This window comes from Coptis chinensis, chromosome 2 (assembly GCF_015680905.1).
Source record: "Coptis chinensis isolate HL-2020 chromosome 2, ASM1568090v1, whole genome shotgun sequence".
Classification (NCBI taxonomy): Eukaryota; Viridiplantae; Streptophyta; class Magnoliopsida; order Ranunculales; family Ranunculaceae; genus Coptis; species Coptis chinensis.
In genome coordinates, this window is record NC_141457.1 from 26261566 (window position 1) to 26282290 (window position 20725).

General features: G+C 35.4%; 2 long non-coding RNA genes across 3 annotated transcripts; both read left to right on the top strand.

The window, feature by feature from the left end:
* Positions 1-12383: 12383 nt before the first annotated feature.
* Positions 12384-12812, top strand: LOC147515552 (uncharacterized). The gene is made up of 3 exons (XR_015213454.1): positions 12384-12431; positions 12593-12649; positions 12765-12812. It is a non-coding gene; the product is annotated as an uncharacterized LOC147515552 (long non-coding RNA).
* Positions 12813-13175: 363 nt separating this feature from the next.
* On the top strand, positions 13176-14493 carry LOC147515553 (uncharacterized). 2 transcript variants are annotated; one of them, XR_015213456.1, is made up of 6 exons: positions 13176-13253; positions 13334-13403; positions 13492-13545; positions 13867-13931; positions 14021-14117; positions 14207-14493. It is a non-coding gene; the product is annotated as an uncharacterized LOC147515553 (long non-coding RNA). The 2 variants fall into 2 exon arrangements; XR_015213455.1 differs by lacking the exon at positions 13334-13403.
* Positions 14494-20725: the final 6232 nt, after the last annotated feature.

Genomic DNA, 20725 nt, shown 5'->3' on the forward strand with positions numbered 1-20725 from the left:
GAAAGTGAGTTAGGATTTTATTTTTGTTATTAGGATGTGATTTTGATCACTTATCTATTTTTATCTTATTTGCTAAGAGACTAGCAAAAGGCTAGTTGGGAGTTGTGATAAGTGCTCAAAAAGTGCAATTTAACCCTCGATTATGCCTCTTCTTTAGCCATCTTAGTGGACTAATAGTGTTTATAAGTTATGTTTTGAGATTCTACAGGTGAGAAATAGAGTTTTGTAGAATATTAGAGAAAAGGGGATAAAATGGAGCAATTCGGAGCATTAAGGATCACATGGGAAGCCCGTGGACAATCATGGAGAAGGCCAAGGAATTGAAGCTATTAAATATGCGACTTGGACCTATTTTAAAGCCTATTTGGAAGCCCAAGGCCAAAAGATTCGTTGCTTGGACCAAAGCCCGCAAAAGAAGATAAAAGGATATAGCAGGAGAGACAAAATAGGCTTACATGTCTGGGATGCATGGATCGAGCATCCAGATGCATTGATCAAGTCTGGGACGCATGAATAGTGCGTCCAGATGCATGAATTGACACTATAGCCATCTCCTTCTCAGTTTTGAAGACGAAGTTGGACTCTGAAAGAAGTCTATTTGTATTAGGAAACAAATGACGGTTTGGAATGCTTCTAGAGCTCATTGTAACCCCTATAAATAGAGGACCTAAGTGCCTCATGTAAATTGTCAATTCACTTATAATCTTGTCTCCAGAACTTGAGGCAGAGAGAGATTAATAATAAAATATCGATTTTAACTAGCTGAGTCTTAATAAATTAGTCTTTCTAATCTTATGTTCTTCGACTCTTCTTCTTCTCGTTCTTCGTGTTCTTCCTTCTATATGGAAGGCTAATCTTCTCCTTCAAGAGAGGAGATGAAGCCGGTACTTAAGGTTTAATGATTCTTCTGGTTCATGGTGTTCTTCAATCAGGTTAGTTCTTTATGTTTTTAGTTATTAGCTCCATTGCCCACACCAGGGGATGGAAGTATAGAATAGGGTTTATGTTTTGCAATATTAATATCATGCTAGTGTTCTTTATTTTTCTTCTAGTAGTATAGTTCTTTAAAGTTAGGGAAGTATTCTTTGTGTTGCCTTAAAAGGGGTAGCTCAAGGAGTGGCTGCCTAAGGGAAGTATTCTTTGTGTTTGCCTTAAGTGGTGATTCATTGAATGGCCGCCCTATTAGGAAGTACTCCTTGATGTTGCTCTTGGTAATACATTGAATGGCTGCCCGAGAGGTTAACACGTGGTTTGCCTCGCTTGATGGTTTTTGTGTCCGGACGCGTGATTTGGGTCAGGTCAAATTTTTGGCCCAAGCCCATATGAAATCCAGAATTTACCCTTATGTCCCAAAATTTCAAATGTGGAATTTCAATTCTTTTTAACTTCAAATTGAACGAACGAGATGTGAAAACGATCGGCATTAAAAATTCCAGCCAATGGAATATGGCTAAGGCACATTCAATCTTTTTTTATATTTATTTTTATTGTTGGGGGGTTGAATTTGTAAAAACAGACGCACCCCTTTTTTTTTTTTTATGTACAAATTTACAAGGGGAGATGAACGTGTCAACAACACCGGACTTCAATAAGAAAACCATTATTGTAAAATCAGGCAACTGTCATGTCAGCTCTGGGGCGAACCCAATCAAGCCAGACTATGGCTTAACCTTTATGTTTTAGGGGTCTAGGGTTCAGGACGGTACCATCCCTAACCAATGTGCAATGGTCTAATAATAATATTATCCTTAGTACATATGGTATAGCCTCAAACCTCTCCGAACTGTCATCAAATAGAAAACTATTCGGGGTTGGCCTGGTGAAATCCATTGATTGTGCGAACGAGGGACCATCCGATGTTGCACATCACGACTCTCTTTGTGCACAACGCTTAGTGCAAAGGTGAAAATAAAAGACACGAGTATATACATTTTGAGTCTTTTAACATCAGATCCTCAAGACGAATGTGAGTCTTTTAACGTCAGATCCTCAAGACGAATCCTAACCTGTGGGAGCAACGGGACGACGATGAAGTTTATCCTGCTGAGCTGGTGTCAGACAATAATATACCTTATACCGCCTCATATCGGATAGTAGTTCAAGACCTGGACAGAAAGGTGTTTGACAATTCATACACCACCCCATCCTTCGTGCACGTCGCTTTCGAGCAAAAGTACTACGACCATTACCTATTCGAGATGGGTGAGACTTACACCAAATGATGAGCTGAAGTTCGTGAGGGAGAGAATAGAAAAGGAAAGAGAATGAAGGAGGGGAAATTTTGGGAACCCATTGTTTACCAGAAGGCACATTTGCTCGATTAACAGAAGACATTTATACTCAGTTCTAATTAGAGGCTTTGTGGACTAAGGTTCCTGCGCTTGCAACCACCACACACTCTAGGGATTTTTAGAAAAGAAAATAAAAGAGGGCCCAACTACCCTAATGGCGTACTTTCCCAGTTTTAATCACATGGAAGGAAGTACACCAGCGAATCTATTAGTCTTTGTAGACTGGATCTTGGAGAATAGTCTTTTCGACATCTGGAGAGTGTAACTCATGATAATATTTTAGACGTTGGCCATTTACTTGAAATTCGATGTTATCGTTTAAATTTTTCAAAGATATAGCCCCATAAGGGGTGACAGCAGAGACAGTGAAAGGACCAGACCATCGAGCTTTTAATTTTCCTGGAAAAGTGTGTAATCTTGAGTTGTACAACAAAACTTTTTGACCAACTTTGAAATCTTTTCTCAATATGTGTTTGCCAAGCACTCTTTTCATGTTGACTTTATAGGATTTCGAGAGATCATAGGCATCACTCCGAATCTCCTCAAGCTCATTTAATTGCAATTTTTGCTTCTCGCCTGCCGCATTGGTATTATAATTGAGGCTTTTGATAACCCATAGAGCACGATGCTCAAGTTCAACCAGTAGATGACAAGGTTTTCCAAAATCGAGGCGATAAGGAGACATCCCTATAGGTGTCTTAAAAGTTGTTCATTATGCCCATAATGCATCAGATAATCTTAGATACCAGTTTTTTCTAGATGGATTAACTGTCTTTTCTAAAATTGATTTGATCTCTCTATTAGAGACTTCTACTTGGCCACTGGTCTGAGGATGATACAGAGTTGCCACTTTGTGTGTGACTCCATATTTCTTTACTAATGATTCAAAAAATTTATTACAGAAAATTTTTCCCCCACTAATTATAGCTTTGGGAACACCTAATCGAGAGAAAATATTTTCCTTTACGAACAAAACGACCGTTTTATGATCATTAGCACGATATGCCAAAGCCTCAATCCATTTTGACACGTAGTCAATAGCTACCAATATGTATAGGAAGCCATGAGAATTTGGAAAGGGACCCATGAAGTCGATGCCCCATGCATCAAAGATTTCCACAATTAAAATGGGATTTAAGGGCATCATATTGCATTGAGTAATGTGTCCTAGCTGCTGGCAGCGGTTGCATGCTTTGCAATGCTCATGTGCATCTCGAAACAATATTGGCCAATAAAATCCACATTGTAGAACCTTGGTCGCTGTTTTCTTTCCACTGAAATGACCACCACAAGATTGTTCATGGCAGAAGGATAACACGTTATTGTGTTCCCAGTCGGGAATGCAACGGCAGATTAGTTGGTCGGAACAATACTTGAAGAGATAAGGATCATCCCAGAAATAAAATTTCACAATGGATAAGAACTTTTTTCGGTCATTACGAGACCAAGATGAAGGAACTTCCTCGGTAACTAGGTAATTTACTATATCAGCGTACCAAGGAGACGAAAAGACATAATACAAGTGCTCATCGGGAAAGGAATCACAGATGGGTTCTGTATCATTATCGACCTCACTGACGAGTCGTGATAAATGGTCGGCAACCACATATTTGCAACCTTTTTTATCTCTAATTTCTAGAGTAAATTCTTGCAAGAGGAGAATCCATTGGACCAACCTTTGTTTTGCATCTTTTTTCGCTAATAGGTAACGAAGCGCCGCATGGTTAGTGTACACAATTATGGAAGAACACACTAGGTATGGACAAAACTTACCCAAGGCATATACAACAGTGAGAAACTCTTTCTCAATGGTGGTATAGTTACATTTAGCTTCATTAAGGGTTTTACTCACGTAGTAAATGACAATTGGCTTATTTTCTCGGCATTGTCCTAGTACAGCTCCAATAGCATAGTCGCTCGCGTCACACATTAATTCAAAAGGTTTAGACCAATCAGGTGGTTGAATTATGAGAGTGGTAGTTAGGGCAGATTTTAAGGTCTCAAAAGCTTGTTTGCAATTGAAAGTGAAGTCAAAAGCGGCACCTTTAAGCAGGAGATTGGTTAAAGGTCGAGCAACCTTTGAGAAATTTTGAATAAATCTCCTATAGAAACTTGCGTGTCCTAAAAATGCGCAAATGTCGCGAACTATTTTTGGTATAGGAAGTGAAGCAATTTTTTCAATCTTAGCTTTATCGGCTTTGATTCCATCCTTTGAAACAATATGTCCTAGAACTATTCCTTTTGTAACCATTAAATGACATTTTTCCCAATTAAGAACTAGGTTTTTCTCTTCACAACGTGTGAAAACCTTTTCCAGATTGGATAAACAGTTATCGAAAGAATCACCATATATTTAGAAGTCGTCCATGAATACTTCCATAAAACGTTCAACCATATCACTAAAAATATGAAGCATGCAGTGTTGGAAAGTACCAGGTGCATTGCAAAGGCCGAAAGGCATTCGTTTATATACAAATGTACCAAATAGATAGGTGAACGTGGTCTTTTCTTGATCAGTAGGATCTATGAATATTTGAAAATATCCTGAAATAATCATCAAGAAAATAGTAATATGCGTGACCGGCTAACCGTTCAAGCATCTGATCGATGAAGGGAAATGGGAAGTGGTCCTTACGAGTGACGACATTAAGTTTGCAATAATCGATACATATTCTCCATTTTATTGGAATACGAGTGGAGATGCATTCATCTTTATCATTGCGCACAACTGTAATACCAGATTTCTTTGGAACAACGTGTACTGGACTAACCCAAACACTATCGGAGATAGGATAGATAATACCCGCATCGAGTAATCGTAAAACTTTCTCCCGTACCACATCCTTCATGGTGGGGTTTAGACGATGTTGCGGCTCACGTGACGTCTTAGCATTTTCTTCAAGATGTATGCGATGGGAGCATACACTAGGGTCAATACCCTTAATGTCATCGAGAGACCATCCAATAGAAGAATGGTGTTGTTTAATGACCTTAATTAAATGAGATTCCTGATCGTCAGTCAATTGTGAAGAAATAATAACTGGGTGACGACCATCTGGATCAAGATGTATGTATTTTAATTCCGAAGGAAGAGGTTTTAAGTCAGGGGTAGGTGGAGTAGGTATCAAAGATTCTTGAGAAATGTCTTCTTCCATGGAGAAAACAGATTTATGATTGTCCAAGTCGCTGGATATCACGGTAGTAGGGTCAAATAGTGGTATTGACTCTAATAACGTATTTACTTCCTGTGTATAATCATCGATGTCAAATTCAGATTCGCCGAAGGAAAGAAATTGTTGTACTTCATCGTCAGGAAAAGAGTTTGTTAAATACTCGTGCAGAAGGCTGTTAACCATGTTCACTTCACCATCAATGTTAGGCTCTGGAATTTGTTTCATCAACTTGAACACATTCACCTCGACCGAAAGATTTCCAAAGGACATGGTCATGGAACCATCCCTACAGTTAATAAGAGCATTAGCAGTTGCTAGGAACGGATGTCCTGATATGATAGGAATTGAATCATATGCAACTTCTGTATCCAAAATAACAAAGTCTACAGGATAGTAAAAGTCTTGGACTTTTACAAGGACGTTTTCCACAATTCCTTTTGGATACTTAATGGAACGATCGGCTAACTGTAGAGTCATGGTGGTCAGTTTAAGCTCATGAAGACCTAGTTGTTTAAATAAGTAATATGGAAGTAAGTTCACACTAGCTCCTAGGTCTAATAGCGCAGTAGCCGTATATTTGTCACCTAAGGTGCATGGAACTGTTGGTCTACCAGGGTCTTTGTATTTGACTATACCATTGTGTTCGGTGATAGATGGAAACTGTTCGGTAAGGAATGCTTGTTGAGAAACATTAGTTCTCCTTTTTGTGGTGCACATATCTTTCAAAAATTTTGCATATTTTGGCAATAGCTTTAGGGCATCGAGAAAAGGTAAGTTGATTGTCAAATTCTGAAAAATTTCTCAAATTTCATCAAAATTCTCATCAGGTGTTGGATTTGGTGAATCCTCCGTAGGTTCATAATTGGAAATAGATTCATTGGAACCTTCAGATACCTTTGGTTGATCATCTGGCATATGTATTTGATTGTCTACAGTTTTGCCAGATCGAAGAGTAGTAATTGCATGCACCTTACCTTGGTTTGGAGTACTTGTACCAGGTGCATTGGTGAGTTCAAAGGCAGTGTTTGCTGGCTTAGGGTTTGGAATTGCTTGTCCAGGAAACACGCCTTTCTGACTCTTTCCTTGCGCCAATTGTTAAAGTGATTGTTGGATAGACGTTAAAATTTGAGATTGTTGGTTCATATAAACTAAGAACGTCTCGCTTGTCCTATCCGTAACGAATGGTGTAGGTTGTGCAACAGGTACTAGTTCACGATTATTGCTGAGAAGTTGTTGATTATAGCTGGGATTTGGATTGGCTGGAACAAGGCTGCAGTTGGTTTGATAGTTAGCATTGGAATTATTTTGAAATTGATTTTGACTTTGTTGGTATTGCTGATTATTTCCTTGGCGGTATGGAATAAAGTTGTTGGGTGGTCGAATAGGTGGATTAGCGAAACCTGGAGGAGCCATCTGTGGTGGAGGTGGGCACCAAGCGAAATTCGAATGTTGTCGCCAAGGTGCATTAGGAATGTTTAATGCACATGCCTCTTCTGATGGTTGAGAAGGAGAGGCATATAACAAGGGACAATAAGCATCAGGATGGTCAGGATTGAGACAAAGAACACATGGGGATGTGTCAACGTTCATGACTTGTTTTGGGAGTTGATCGTTTACTTGAACTGCAAGGGCATCTACTTTTTTAGTGAAGGATTCTATCAAATTTTTTAATTCGGGATCGGGTTTTACCTCAAAAATAGATGTAGCTTTTGTAACAGTATCCTTAGATGACCTAGACGACTCAGTGTTACCCCAGTGGGTACCTCGTTTTGCTTGTTTGTCAAGAAAATTATATGCTTCAGTCGATCCTTTGTCCATGAAGCAACCGCCGTTCATTATATCAAGTGTCCATTAAAGAATGATCGAAAAGTTCATTAAAGAATGAACGAACAATAACAGCAATATCTAGCTGATGATGAAGACATTCTAATAGAAGATCAGTAAATCGATTTCATGCTTCCGTAAAGGATTCATGAGGATTTTGACGAAAGAATTGAATTTTCTGAAGCATTTTAGTAGTTTTCTTTTGAGTGTAAAATTGTAGCATGAAAGCTTGCACAAGTTTATTCCATGTGTCTATGGATTGTGGTGGTTGGCCTGCTAGCCAAAGTGACGCTTTATCAGCTAAAGTGAAAGGAAACAACCTAAGCAAGAGTTGTTCGGTAAAGATGGCGGGGTGATGAAATGTTGTTGCTACTTGCTGAATCCTACGAAGGTGATTGTATGGTTTCTCATGATCTAAACCATGATAAACAAGTAACAATCCAAAAACGTTATGCGGGATTCTAAAATCACCGTTAATATCCTCGAGTTTGATACAAGAAGAAGGTCCTTTCTATAATGCAGTATAGAAGTCCGACAGGGGCTTCTCAACTGGTGGAGGTTCGTCGGCCATAACGACAGAAGTTAATGGCGACAAAGGATCTTGATGAAGGTGATTAATAGAAAAAGAACAATTTTTAGGTGAGAACTTACGCAATTGCCTATCGTATTTTTTTCGACGATAGGTATGTTCAAATTCTTTAGTGGAACCAGACTTTAATCTCATACAAGCATAAAATTAGATCTAATTGATAGAAGGAACTTATTATTACTTGAATTTTATGATTCTCTTGAAGTATTAGAGTTGAACAATGTAGGCCTAAGCTGCTGCTAATGTAGTAAAGCTAGGAATACGTGTGCATAAACCAACAGCCAGGTCACAAGAGAGATATGAAGGAGGTTTTCCATGCAAGCACGGTTCTAATTAAGTAACCTCAATCTTTCAAGTTTCCTAAACACCGTTGGAATATGATTAAGATTTATGGAATTAAAATTTATGCAAGGTCTTACTTTATTTTTTTTTTTATTTTTTTTTTTATTTTTTTTTTACCTTAAAATTTATGCAAGGGAGAAAGTATAATCATGCAAATACGAGCTACTCATACATTACTAGATACAGTAGCATGTGAAGATAGTCTACTCATACGTATAGCAATACGAATATGCAAGGTTGTATCATCAATAAATACTTCGATACGTACAGGCAAATACACATCAGTAATACGTATATGTAGGCAAATAGGTAGATATATATTTCGTAAACGTATATCTATACTAACAGGCAAATTGTAATCACTCATACGTATCTAGATACATTAGCATGCGAAGATATTATATGTACGCGGATAGATACGACAATGCAAAAACGTAAACTAAACATGCAACGTATTATACATAAACTAAAATACGACTTTTGTATTGCATAATAATTCGATTTCGACAATACTCATTGAGATTGCGAGTGTCATATAGAGAGCAGCTTCACCCCGTAGGGTTTAGAAACAACTTACCCAACTCAGATTTTAACCCTTGTTGGAATGTTATCCTCTTTCTTGACAAAATCGACTTATTAAACAAGACTGTATACTTATACGTAGAGAAATACTAAACATGCAACAATAGACACTTATACGTATAGATAGAGATAACCATGCAAAACAGTACCATTTGTATGTATATATACATTAATATGCAATTCATACCCACTTAATCGCATATATATATTTACAGGCATATTAACATGATTCATGCATATTTCTAGCCTAATACGTAAATAATAATCCATAAACTAGTACATAATAACTACATACATGGTATTCATGCAAAAATAGTATAAAATTTGGAACCTGTAGCGTCCCACAACTCCGCCAAAGAAATGAAACTTTCGTTTCAACCTGTCGACTTTGCAAATCGCCAAAAGATATTTGGAGTAGCTGTGACAATTCCAGAAAGTTAGGCTCGGTACTCGAACAAAGCAGATCAGGAGATGGTTGCAGTGGAGAAGGAACAGCAATAGAAAATAAATACTCACGTACGCGATTTATACTAGGTGACGCGAGTCCAGATCGCGCACGTGGAGGAATCTCCCACAGTCAGCCCAAATTTTCCCAGAAGTCTTACACTTCTGTGTTGATTATTTTCTAGGTCCTAACTTGTTGTTCATATAAGTGCACCCAAACACGCAAACTCTGATCAGTAGCGAAATGCGGGAGAAATTATTAAAACAAAAAAAAAAAAACAAAAAAAAAAAAAAACAAACAAACAAACAAACAAACAAACGATGAACAAGAAAGAAAAACAAAAAGATGGATAGGAAAGAGATTTGGGGGTTTCCCCTTTGAGCAATTCCAGCTTGTAATGGAAGGTGTTTTGGTCCTTAGGACGGCAGCGGCACCATTTTGATGTTCACCTTTTGAGTATGTTAGAGATTTGATTCTCTAATTTGACAAAGTGCGAATACAAAGATTTTTCCTTACTCACGATATTCATGTGCATAGTTTTGAGTAGAGATTTTGAACCATCCTAAGTCTAGGACAACTTACAACTTGTTTTTGCTCTTTTAGGAAACTAGTGAGTAAGTTTTAAACTATGGTTGAATTGATACTAACTACTTGGTTTCTTTTAATGCAAAAAATGAAAATTTAAAGTTAGGTGTGGAGAGTTAGTTCTCCTCATGTGAAGATAACCTCTATTGTTTGATTCTAGGTTCTTGCATCTTAATCTTCTTAGAACTCATAGACAAGTCCCAATAAAGATTAACTTGATCCCTAACACTATGACTCGTCTCTAAGATCATATTGCTAGCATGTAGAACCAAAGTAATGACTTATCTCTAAGATTATCACCTTGCACTACTACAGAAATGCACATTAACCACGGTAGACCAAATGGTATATACCACTATTTTTACAATAACGGTGGCTAATAGTCAATAACCACGGTAAGAAAGGCTTTTCTAATTTAGTACAAGCAAATACCACTGGGCTCGTAAAACTGTCGGATATAATATGCCATATACCACGGTACAACCCAAAATTCCTAATTTGTTTTCTCACATTAATATACCCCACCGTTTCTACAGAAAAGGTGGCTAATGCTTTGCGAAAAAATAGACCTACTGTGGGTAAAGCAATCAGGTAAAACCCGAAAATCTGTCTCGCACTAAAACATAGTCTTTTCAACTTCCAGAACTCTTCTCAAGTCTCAACTTCTATCGGTTTCTCTTTTAAACTAGGGATTTGTACAAGGGTTTGAAGTAGTGATTTTGTTCATCTCTCCCCAATTTCAACTATCAGGTATTTGTTTTTTTTTTCTCTCTCTCTCTCCAGATTTCGGCTGTAATATAATTAGTTTTGATGTTAATAGGGTTTTCTAAAAGTTTGATTTTCTTCTCCAAGCACAGAATTTTGATAAAAAAAATTGGTTCTTGTTTTGTGTTAGTCCCGAACGAAGTGAGTATTACCGCAAGGAAGGATTAAACCAGCCCACTTTTGCCATTTGTCTACTACACAAAGGTTACTTGCTGGCAGTTGCTACTACTTCCAGATAATCCTCTTATATCATCCTTTATGCAGGTTTCTTGTTTGTTTGTTTGTGGTTTCTTTATCCTCTCTTCTATTAGATATTTAGAATTTTGGAAGAATAAAGGTAGATGTGTGTTTGTTGTTTTCTGTAGAATAATTTGTTATTATTATTATAAGATGTGTGTTTGATTTATTATGATTGGATATATAATTCCCTGTGAGGAAGAGTTTGTAATGTTGGCTAAAGTTGGGGTTCATCACTTCAGTGGAAACAATGTGGATCTTGGAACTGCCTGCGGGAAACACTATCGAGTGCGTTGTCTCAGTATCATCAACCCAGGTGATTCCAATATCATTAAAACCCTTCCGGGTGATCAGTGAAGATAAGAGACAATTATATCAACTCCTTGTTTTGATTTCCTTTCATCATAGCAGTTTATTTCAGTAGGGGGTTTACTGAGTATGTGACCAAACCTTCGGCGTATCAGCCCAAGACGTCGAGGTACATATCGTATGTGTGGCCTACGGTTGCATTCAGGATCTAAGAAAACCGTACGTTCTCCATTCACACTACCTCCCCCTCCAAGAAATTTGACTGAGACCTGTGCGGTGGGGGATCATAATAAGTAAGGATTTGGGCTGAGGGGGAACAAATACATAACAAATACTTACAAATAAAGATAGGTGTATTGCACATTAGGTGGTATTTCTACGATTTAACCCTATGAAAGGACAATATTGAGATAAAGACCTATTATGGGATACCCATGGGTTATGCTTAAATCATGAATGTTGTCACCAAAGTTGATTTCTGTATTGTAATCCATGAAGCAATCGCCTTAACGGATCTAAGCATTAGTAGCGTGCACGATTATGTATAGTTTCTTGGATCGGAAATATTGCAGGTATTCAGACAAACATTGATGCCAAGCATTCTCGCTATATCCGCCAAGATACCCGAGTTTAGCAACAAAGATGAGAACTTTGGTACTCCAAAGATTCTGTTAAATTTGAACAAGACATTGAATGTGGTGGTGCTTATGTCAAGCTTCATTCGGTTATGTTAATCAAAAAAGTTTGGTGGTGACACACCTTACGGGTTGGTTAAAAATTTTCGTGAGTATATTTTTTTATTTCTTCTCTCTATGAATAAATTTGCATTCTTGCCAAAACAAAACAAAAACTTTAAACACTCACTTTGGGTGTAGAACTGTGATTGTCACATTTTTGTGTCGGGTTATATGACATTATGAAAGGTATTGTTTTCATTATTCATTGCATTACACTAATATGGAAACGAGGAGTAGTCAAGTAGTTGTGTAAAGAGTGTAATCGCTTCGGTAAACTTTATAACCCTGTCTTACTTACAATTGTCCTGTGTACTTATGTGGCTCCGCAGGACAAAGAAGCTCCATGTCATCATTTCCTATCGAGGGGCAGAATTATCCCATCAAGAAGGACTGCAGTGTGAAACAGATAAATTGACACATTTTACACATTCATCCTTAGGCCTGATGTAAGTTATAGCATTTGGATTGATGGTCGAGAAAGAGAATCGGGAGCATGTATACTGATGGGACATTCTTCCACCTAGGAAAATTAAAGATGTCCATGGAAAGAGGGTATGTACTTTTCCAAGGCCTTAGACTTTTGTATCAAAATGCACTGTTCATTTTTATCCTACTCCCTTTAGTTTCAAAGACTTGCTTCTCTTCAGTAATAGAGATTTAGCATTTGAGTATTCGATCTTCCATCCTGTTGAATCTGCTTGTTATGTCCACAGCCGGCAGATTGGGATGATAGGGAGTATATCGATGATCCAAATGATAACAAACCACAGGTACTTCATTGAGGGTTAAAGTATCTAACAAATACAAACTCTTAATCCTTATTAGAATGTTTTAAGTCTCATTTAAAATCAGCTGGTGACAGGAATCTTTTCATTGAAACTGCAGGGTTATGATTCAATCCCAGTTGAAATTCCTGATCCAAAAGCTAAAGAGGTCAGCATCTAGATGAATTGTAATTAACTAATTACTGTGTTCTATAAGCCATGGAATGTTGATACCACACATTATTGGGTTTGATACTAATATAATAGACTACTTTCATATATGCCTAATATAATAGAGAAAAACTTCTCTAAAGAGTAGATTTTATTATCCTTCTCCTTTTTTTTTTTTTTTTTTTTTTTTTTTTTGAAAAATAAAATAAAATAAAAAGAGTAGTTGCTAGGTGTATTTATCTATACCTCCTTTTAATGGATGAAGCACTCCCCTCCCCCCAACAACAACAACAAAATAAAAACAAAAAAATGTATCTAACTTTGCAATGGATACCATCTGACTTTGAAGCGACGATAATTTTGGGATGAAGAAGATGATGGTATATGGAAAGCGCCGAAGGTACCTAATCCAGCTTATAAAGGACCATGGAAGCGCACGGTATGATGACCATGCTTTTATATCACTTGGTACTTTTTCTGTTGTGGGTTGACTTAGAGTTTTTCTTTTGATAAGTTTAGCCCAGAAAGTCAATGGGGGTTCAGCCAACATTTTTTCTTCTTCATTCAATAAATAAGAAATGAAAAATAGGTTACAGCTCACTTCACTCTACTCATTTTTATTTTTGCTTTGATTTAGCTTACAAGCTCTAATGACGTTTTCTATGTTTTTCTTCTAGATTAAAGATCCTCTTTATTCATCAAGCAAGCTTCTATGTCTCGTTAATTTGCAGGTTTGACTCGATTTAGTTCTCTGTTTGTAAGTTCATCAAGTAATCTAGGTTTCAATTTGAATTAATAATGACTAAATCCATCTAGTGAATTTATGTTGTTACTGATTGTTTGGTAACTTAGGGCAAAATGTTAAATATTACTATTGTTTTTGAAATTTAGGGCAAAATGTTAATTATCACTAATTTTGTGGAAATTATTGTCAAGGACAATAGTGATGTGATATGAAAATAGATCATTAAGCATATGAAATAATTAGATCATTAAGTGCTTATCTTTTACTTGCTAATTAGGTTTTACATTGATCTTATTTTGAAGTGCAGTTATGAAAATAGAAAGACTTGAAGGGAAAGGAAGTAAAGGTCCAGTGAAGTGGGAGAGGATTATGGTAATATTAATAAACAAATTCTTATGCATACATACTGTGTGTTTGGAAAAATATATATGCTTATGAATATTTTCCATATTTGTACTTAGGGCCCGTACCAACCTGGTAGTAAAGAGTGGGTATTACGTAATGAAGTTTATGAGAGAAATAATGGAAGCTTGTTTAGATAATTCTTTTGAAAATAAGGTATAAGTCGTCATACACTAGCATTCTCTATTTTGTGTTACTCTTCATTTTTTAGTTATTATATTACTCTATGATCTTTGATCGTGCAGATAACAAATCTATCCCTCAAAGATACATACACACAAGAGGAACTTGATGTTGTTCGACTTGAAATTCTTAGATTCATTCAGCATAATGGAGCGTTCAAGCTAAGCGTTGTGTCTTAGCTAGGTTTTGACCCATTCCAGTTAAGGTTTGGTGTTTGGTTTCACCATTTTTTTGATATTTTAGATGGAACAAATAGATTGCTCTTTTGATTGATGGAATAAGTTATGTCATTATTATTTTGATAGAACAAGTAAATTTGGATGTTTATTTCATTATTGATGACTCGAAAAAGTTCAAAACTCTTTTAGCAGTTCAATGTCTTCGTGTTGGATGTCTAAATTTATTTCTTTTGTTCGTGTTGCACTATGAATTGTTTATTTGAGCAATATGTTTTTAAATCTAGTGTGGATATATATGGTGAAAATGGGCAGGTTGTAGGTTGAATGAATATGATTAGAATCAAATAATTAGGAGCTTTTATTTTTATTTTTTAAAAATGACTATAAACCACGGTTTGGTAAGAATTGAGGTATAAGCAAATTATATACCCCACGGTATTTATCCAACCGTTGTATTTAGCATCACTATTCCCCACGGTTCACATCGAATAGAGCATACTGTTCAGACTATTAACCACGGTTTGGAAATCCTAATACCACGGTTTTAGTCAAAACCGTGGTATATAAAAGGTACTTTTCTCCACGGTTTTGCTAAAAGTATTTGTCACGGTGGTTGTTACCACGGTATGAAAACAGTGGCTAAAGGCTTTTTACCACTGTAAATAACAGTGGTATATGAGCTTTTCTGTAGTAGTGTTGATTCCTAACTAGACTTTACACCAACTACCATTTTAGGATAAGATGTAGGTCTAGTTGTTCTTCCTAAACAACTTACTAAAATCACATCACAAAGGTTATCCCTCACATGAGCATCATTAGCCCCCCACAAAGGGAAGGTTTTAGCTCATGATCCTAGGGATAAAAATGAAAGAAGCAAAATAGAAATGTAAAATGAGAGAGAGAACAAAAAGAAGAAGAAACTAAAGAAGAAATTACTTACCTTAAGAAAATTAGATTTTATTTAGAAGAAGAAGAACAAAAGTTTCTTCCATTAAAACTATTACAAGCTTTTCATAAAAACTAAAAACTAAAAACTAAAAACTAAAACTAAACTAAGGAACTAAAAAAACAATGAATGATAAAGGAAAAGAAGTGAAGGGAGTAAATGGAGTGCATCCCCCCTTGTTTTGTTTTTTCCTTCCTTTCTAGAATTCTCCCCCTCATCCCACGTGAAAACACACACACACACATTTAATTCACTTTTATCCACCACATTAAAACAAAGTGACACTTTGCTTTTTTTCACTATTAACACCTAATCTTATTAATTACATGCAAGGTGTCAATTTTGCAGCAATAATTTGGCACTTTTGTCTTGACATGCTCCATGATTGATGACTCATCTCTTCTTGTGGGCCCAAAAGGTGGGTTCATGTGCTATGTCCATTGGTGGGTCCAGACGTCGATTTCTACAATTTCTGGCCTAAGGTAGAGCTAGTCGTGCTGATCATCTGGGCAGCTTACTTGTCGAAATCGGAGTCCAGATTAACGAGATATGAGCTCCGAAAGTTTACACTTTCCTTTACATAGTCCCGTTCTAACTCGATTATGTCATGTTTAAGTCCCCGGCTTTGATCCGTCTTTGTTTAGCTTCACATGGCTGATTTGGAAGAATTCATATGTACATCGTTTCCCGTGCTATAACGCACGTTTAACCAATATTTTCATGTTTACTGCAAAGAACTACAAAAGTACGAAAATATACTTATTTCATGATTATTAAACACATAATTAACCAAATTTATATGTTTCAATGGGGTTTAATATTACAGTTTTTGGTGCTTATCAGGGTGCATTCCGTGTTAACTATTTATGAAAAGACCCACAACTATTCCGGTTGTTGATATATAGTAAACTGCATGTTGATACCTGTTATTAGATAAACAGTAATTTATGTTCATTACATTTTAGTTAAGTAGTTAATATCTCTTTTATATGTGATTTCTCATATGTGCACGTAACATTTAAATTTTATGTATGAGTCATCACATTATTTTATTTTAAGTATTAGGATATTTAGTTAATTCTTTGTGCTAGCATGTTATTTCATGAACCCCCTTCTCCAAACTGTTTGGGGGTGGTTTATTTAATTTAGCACATTGTACGTTCACATATTAAAATTGTTGATTTAATTCGGATGCATAATGTAATTAGGTACCTTAATTTCGTAAAATTTCCCTATTTCATAGAATTTCATAATCAAATCTTATAGGAGTCACGATATGTGCATGCTTGATTTGTTAACGTATTATATTATTTTATTTCTGCTAGAGTCCGCTTATGTCCCAAGCGTTATTTATTATTTCATGTTATCCCCATAACGGGAGGAACTCATATACGAGTTGCGTATATTTTTATTTCTTAATATTATTATAGATTAACCTTCTTTTTCAGGTGCTCTAATTTACAAGCACGTTTCTATAGTACTCTCTATTCTTTATTTTCATTCCATACTTTGAGGACAAGGCATGATTCTATTTGGGGGTGGTATAGAAACATGTTGTAAATATTTAAGCACATATTAGGTTGTATATTACGTATGAATTGTCATATAAAAAATAGAAAAATATTTAAAATCATAAAAATAGTGTATACTATGCACTTAGTGATAATGGTATTGTTCCCTTCTTCATGATGATACTAGTCTAGAAATCTCACGTAGTACTTGAATTACGATTTAATTTTTGAAACTTAGATTAATATGTAGGTATTTAATCATTACATCTTTTCATGAACATCTTGCATTAGCATCTATAATTATACTTGGTAGTATTTTTCTGAGACCTAGGTTAGAGTACTTAATACATATTCGGTGAGCATCTAGCCTAAAATTAAGCCTCATAAGAGTGAAATATCTGAGTGATGACACAAGGGAGAAGTAAATTCCGAGTAGAGAAATCACACATCTTCTTGTTTGATCACCATACCATATCCTAAGCGAGAATTTATGCTCTCTTTGGATCGATATAAGCACCTCTATGCATGATAAGAACAAATAAGTAGGGGGATAGCGGGTCTCCCTGCCCAAGACCTCTCTGCCCTCTGAAGTATCCATGAGAGCATCCATTGATAAATATAGAAAAGAACGGTGAGCTAAAGCACATAGTACACCAATCAATGAACACTGTGGAAACTGGAATCCCTTTAGAACTATGATAAGAGCCTCCTAACTAATGGTGTCATAAACTTTTTTTATATCAACTTTGATGGCACATCTAAGATAGACATAAGCTCTATAGTAACTTCTCAACAACTCATGAGCCATGAGTAAGTTGTCTTGGATATCTCTGCCCGATATAAAAGATGATTGGCAATCTCCAATCAAGTTAGAGATGATAGGCTTCAATAAGTTGTGTTATAGCTTAAGTAAGGGTTTCGTACCCACCTCAAATCAAGTTAGAAACAAATCAATAGGGAAGATAAAAAGATTTTTACTTTGTTTGATTTGTATACTACTCTAACTAGTAAATTCAAATAAGACTAAATTAACTAAACTAATAGAAATAGGGTTTTGATGGAAAAGAAGTTTATAGAGGAAGTAATAAATTCACATATCTAAGTTTATTCCTGATTCAACTAGTTCATGTGTTAAAGTTATCATCTTTATCAAATTCCGCAATGCAATGAAATAAAGATTCCTACTTTTGTAAAATCCTCAATCAACTACTACTATCTCTAGTCAATAATTAATTAGCATGACAGAATAGCATTTCTATCAATCTCTTGTATATAATTACTAAACTCTAGTTCAAAACTAACAATTCTTATCTCTAAAAATATGAAAGCTTTAAACTTTAAACATATAAACACAAATAACTAACGAAATCATAAACAATCCTTCCACAACTTTCATTAAAACTCCCCATAATAGGAGTTTTAGCCTAGCTTCATTGGATTAACACAATAGTAATAATAAAATTGAAGCATAGAACTAAAACAAAATATGAAAGTTGGGACTTTTATTGATGGTGAAGGAAAAAAAATGATAATGGTGACTAACCCTAATTCTCTAACCCTAAAAACTAAACTAAAGTTGGATAATACAATTGATGTTTAGGGATGAAGTTAACCTCTACTTTTATAGTGAACAAGTAAGGTTTTACATGACTTGGTCGAAATTCCATCATAGCTTGAGCTCATGGGCTAAAATATTTCACTAGGGTCCAAATCTACAACATTTTACTGTTTCTCACTTTTCGTCAACTTTTACTATTCCAAATGGGTCAAGGTCTAGACTATTAGAAAGTTATTTCTAAACCAGTCGTTTTGATATAAAATAGTCCCCAATCAGAACTTAGAGTCCAAAGATATGCCAGTTTAAAGTTCTAATTAATGAGTTAATTTTTCAGCAGTTTTACATATGGGTTGACTTTCGCTTGGCTTCTTTGACTTGGGCTTTTTTTATGGGGTTTTTCTCCATAAATCTTGGTCTTTATCCATGTTTTTCACCTAGCAATCAATTGAGATTCTTTTCACGCACAATTGACATCATTTCAATACTTATTCAACTCCAAAGCTTGAAATACACAAAAACAAGTAAATAGTGATAAACTCACATTATTAATACACATTATTAGCCTAAGTAGAATACTATTAGGCCCTGTTTGGTAGCGTGTATTGCCCAACCCATTCATGGGTTAGGGTGCACTATCCCATTTTTTATGTTTGGTTCCTATTTTTTGGGCATGTAGACCTTAAGCTACTAGTTGGTTGGCCCAACCACAAAAGTATGAATAACGGTATCCATTGGAAAAGGTTGGATTTCGATCTACATCTTAATAAATAAGAAAAGGACCAAAAAAAAAATTAAAAACAAGAAAACATAGCCCTACTCTCTTCTTCTTCACCACTTCAACAATTTATTTCTTCCTTCCCCACCATCTTCTCTCCACACCCTGCTTTTCTTACTTAAACAAAAAGGAAAAGTGCAATATCTCAAAGCAAAACCCACCGTTTTCATCACACAAAATCTCCATTTTCTCAAATTTGAACATCTCTCTACTCAAATCATCTCTTGATTTCTCAAATTTTGAATATAATGATTTTGGCGATTTTCGAATTGTTGCTACTAAAGAAGTTTATGTAATATTTCTTTGTAAATTTCTTTCAAGAAAATAGAAATATATATGTGGTTGTTTTGGTATATTAATTTGGGAGTTTGATTAACAATCTGTTTTAAGATTGCATTGTATTGGGTTTTCTATTTGAAGTTTTTCATGATTATTTTGTGTGTTTCTAACTTGGGGTGCAATAAGTTTTGAGGAAGAGTAGGCAAGAACCAAACAACTTATATTATTGATCATCTCTGGGACATGAACCACGAGAATTGGATACTCTAAATTTGGCTAAGTACCACCTAGTACAACATAAGTTGTTACTGCCAAACAGAGCCTTAAGGGGTTTAAACTACAGTTTTTGGTGTTTATCAATAGCATCCACTATAACAGTGAGTTATATACTATATATTCTAATTTTCTATTACTCCATTTGTATGAATGCTTTCTATTACTATGGAAGGGTACCATATGTCGTCATAACGATAGTTGATTCTACCATTACTAACATGATATATTATCGGCTGTAAATCATTTCCAAATTCATGTATTCCTGTTGTTGTTCCAATTTCCACGTGTGCTTTTTTTATTGGTGTGTATTACATCTCAAGTGACACCATATTTTTCTTTTATTATTATTATTATTATTATTATTATTTGCTCATCAAAACCTTTTAATCGTTACTTTAAACATTCTAACTTACACTCTACATTTATATTAATGCTTAAAAATAAATTTATAATAGCTAATAGCTTTTGTTTGTTGGACTTGGGAAGAATTTTTATTGGGCTTGGAAATAGTAAATTGTAATATCATTTAGCCCTACTGGTTAACATGTGGATTTTCATTATATTGCACTAGTATTATGCATGTGCATACGCACGTGTGAGAGTAACACATGGTGGTGCCAAAATCTTTTGATATGGAGCCCACAATCTTTTTGCTAGAAGGATGTAGCACCGAACTGTCTTTTTTCGGTTTCCCTTTATACCCTTACAATACAACACTTATTACCATATATTTTGACAAAGTAACTACTAAAATTTCATAATTTAAATAGGGATAAAACTGTCCAAAAAAAAGACGAAGAGTTACACATAAAATATTATAAAATACTGTTGCGGGACTGTAGGTCAAGGTTAGGAATTTTAAAATAGTAAAAGATTTCATTATCTTCTTCTTTAAAGAAAACTCCTCCAATAACAGGAATTCTCCCATCAACTGAATTTTTTTCCCAATTTTGCCCTCTCACTTTTTGCTAATTTACATACCAAAAATACAATAGCTACAGTGAATTAGATTTAAGTCAAAGGCAACTATGTAATGCCATAATTACTTTTTTTTAAC